This window comes from Trichechus manatus, unplaced genomic scaffold (assembly GCF_000243295.1).
Source record: "Trichechus manatus latirostris isolate Lorelei unplaced genomic scaffold, TriManLat1.0 scaffold00201, whole genome shotgun sequence".
In the NCBI taxonomy this organism is placed as follows: domain Eukaryota; kingdom Metazoa; phylum Chordata; class Mammalia; order Sirenia; family Trichechidae; genus Trichechus; species Trichechus manatus.
In genome coordinates, this window is record NW_004444137.1 from 4,485,054 (window position 1) to 4,488,227 (window position 3,174).

The window sequence follows — 3,174 nt, forward strand, 5'->3', positions numbered from 1 at the left end:
TAGAGGGTAGGATCAGTCAGAATTCAAGCTTGACCCAATATCAGGGTTCACCTCAAAACTTTTGTTAACTGTCTTTAAAATTTACCCATTGGTATTAGCCCTGAGGTTCGAGTCTGTAGCTCAGATCAGGCTGATCCAAGCTTGGCTGAGCATCAGGGTCAAGATCACTGGCAAGACTAAACAGAACTTCTCCTGCCTTTTGAAACACTCCCATGAAGTAAGAATAACGAGGACATTAAATCATCCCATCACAGTTATTTGAAGAGCTCAAGACTGAGAAAACTCTACTTTTTATGGCGTACAATAATGGAGGAGAGTGCGTGATTACCTAGTGGCTCATGGAAATGGGAAACAAAAAGTGACCCAAGCTAAATTCTGCCAGTGTCTGCTGTGCACTACAGTCACCAGAAGTTTAGTGAGCATAGAGTTAAAAGCAGAAAACCTGCCCTTGGATGCTGTTATGATATCAAAATTGCAGATGTTGTCTTCAGCAAGGAATTCACCTTTGGCAAACAGCTGGATACCTTTTGTAGCAGTCCTCATCATTCTGCCCCAGAACTCTTCTAGGGCCAAAACTACGATAAAAACACAGTGGATATGTGGAGCATGGGAGTCATTGTATATAGACTTGTCAGAAGACGCCTGTCTTTTGATGCATGGAACTTCAGGTAGATGCAGGAGCAGATGCTGAATGGAAAATATCATGTTCCCTTCTGTATATTCATGGAGTGTGAAAATCTGCTCAAGAAATGTCTCATCCTTAGTCCCAGTAAGAGAAGTACTTCAAAGCAAATCATCAAAGCTCCATGGATGAATGTGGGCCATAAAGACTATGAACTAAAGCCTTACATGGAGTTACTCACTGACTACAAGGACCCTGGCAACCTGAGTCGATGGCATCCATGGGTTACACATGGAAGAGATCTGGGCCTCACTGATGGACCAGGGCTCAAACTGCTAGCTCTCTATGTCACCTAAAGGAGGAGAAGACCAGCCGTGTGCACAGTTAGCGTTCTCAACCAGCACAAATCAAAGCAAGAATGTCCATATTTGGAGGCTAGCTTTGGCCAGACCTCCACCTAGAATAGCAAATACAACCTAACTATGAAAGAGTCCAGGACCTCCAGGGCTTCTCTGCCTCAGACTCCCCAGCCCGGCCTTTCCTGCACCAAGAATGCAATTTGGCCCCAGTGCAGGTTGCCCAGACCTCTGGGTTGTGCCCCAGAAAGAGTATTTATAAGGTGCAGTACCCCAGAAGCCCAGAAGTCCAGCATGTCTCTATGGCTTCCTCCTCAGCCCACCACATCACTGCTCTGGTGGAAGGAGCCCCAGGCAGAACCCGTTTTCCCCAGGATGTGTCCAATAGAAACTGCATGCATGCTGGACACCTTGACAGGTGTGTGACCAGCAGAATTTTCCCTTTGGTGTGACCCCAACCTCTCCCCCTGGTATGACCCAGGACTTGCAGGCATCCACTGGAGGGTTCCTCAAGATTCTCAGAAGAAATCTGTCTTCAGCTGTGCCAGAAGGAACCCGAAAGAACTTGAATGTAAGGACTGATGCTGAAACCTCCAGAGGCCAAGCTGTGTTCCCTAAACTTCATGTGAGCATGAAGATCAGCTCCCAGTCCGCGCTGCCGTGCATGGCTGGCAAGTGGGGCCAGGAGGATTTCATATACTGGAGGGCGGAGAAGTGCAAACTCCCTGGGCAGTCTCTCAATGGGGTTCAACTGAAGAGGATACCTGGCACCTCCATGGATTTCAACATCATTGCCTCCAAACCAACCAAGGAACTTAAGCTTTAAAGGCCGCCAGAAATCACCGGGGAGAATACAGCAGAGGCCACACAGCCCTTGCTACCAACCAGACACTTTGCATACACCTGGGCAAAACTGCTCTGACTGGACAGGTGTGTTTCCTCTGAGGAACTTCTTCACTCCCTTCCCTTCTCCATCTTTTCTAATTTGTCTGTGCGGGATGGGAGATGGGTCTGTAGAAATATGCAAAGACAATCCAAATGAGAACAAACAGAAGCTATTTATTCAAAGCTTGCTATAGCAAGGGGGTCAGTCACCATTGCTTGCATTTGGCAGAGGCTCCAAGGCCAGCAGGGATTGGGAAAGCTTTGTAGTGAAAGTATGGAAAGGCTCCAGGTGTGCTCTGGCCTTCTTACTAACACCACTCCATGGAGATAGTGGAGACAGATCTATGGGGTTTCCCAGGACGGTGGCTCAGAGCTGGAAAACTCAGTCCAGGGTGGTGGAGCTCCCTGTCAGGCCCTCCCCAAGTCAACATCAGCTTCTACCCTCTCTTCTTCTCCCTCTTTCCAAGCAGACCACAAGAGGTGGCCTTTCCCTAACCTCAGGCTTCTGGACTGGGGACCTGTGCAGCTGTGGACTGGGCAAGGTACAGCCCTGAGCAGATGGGGCTGGTGGCTGCTCTGGGGCTGCTCATGTCAGGGAGAAGGGCTCTGAACTCCCTCTACACTGAAACCTCTGCCTTCTCTCCATCCCCAGAACTGACCATTTTCTTCCACAAGCTGTTGTACAAGGGGTATTTGTCCCCCTCCTCAAGAGTCTCTGCCATCCCCCCCCCCAAAGTCCTCCCAGGTAGAAGAGGGGCCTGATACATGCGTGAGAGCGGGGAGGGGACTCCGGGGCCTAATGGCTCCTCCAGTTCCCAGGGGGCAGATTGGGCTACTCCACTCCACAGTGACAGGGACATTGAACATTCTCTGTTTTAGGAGACCCTTTGTCTGAAAGCCCCCACCCCCTCCATTCTTCTCCCCACGACTTGCACTTCCTTGTCATTGATCTGGGCACCTTGCACAGCAGTGAATTCCTCCTACCCCCACCCAGTGTGTGATCTCTTGCTCCTTCTTTCCTTCCCTTCCTGACACTATTGCCCCTCAGCTTGCTAGCATCATCCTGCTTGGTGTGGGAGGGGGTGGTGATGGGTACTTGACTTCTGGTGGCTCGTACTTTATTTCTTGAGAAATTGGGTCAGGGCGTCATACACAGAAGTTGTCTCTACTCTCACCTGGGCTGTGCATTTTTTATGACAAGGCTATATATTTTTATTTTTTAAATTAATGACAACTTCACGCTTTCATTACCTTCTTTTCTCTCTCCCCTCAGCAGCAGATGGAGCCCTTGGGTCCCAGAAGGACTCACCA

General features: G+C 49.4%; 1 pseudogene; it reads left to right on the forward strand.

The window, feature by feature from the left end:
- The window catches only part of LOC101355650 (serine/threonine-protein kinase MARK2 pseudogene), a 1,859-nt pseudogene extending 898 nt beyond the window's left edge, over positions 1–961 (forward strand).
- Positions 962–3,174: the final 2,213 nt, after the last annotated feature.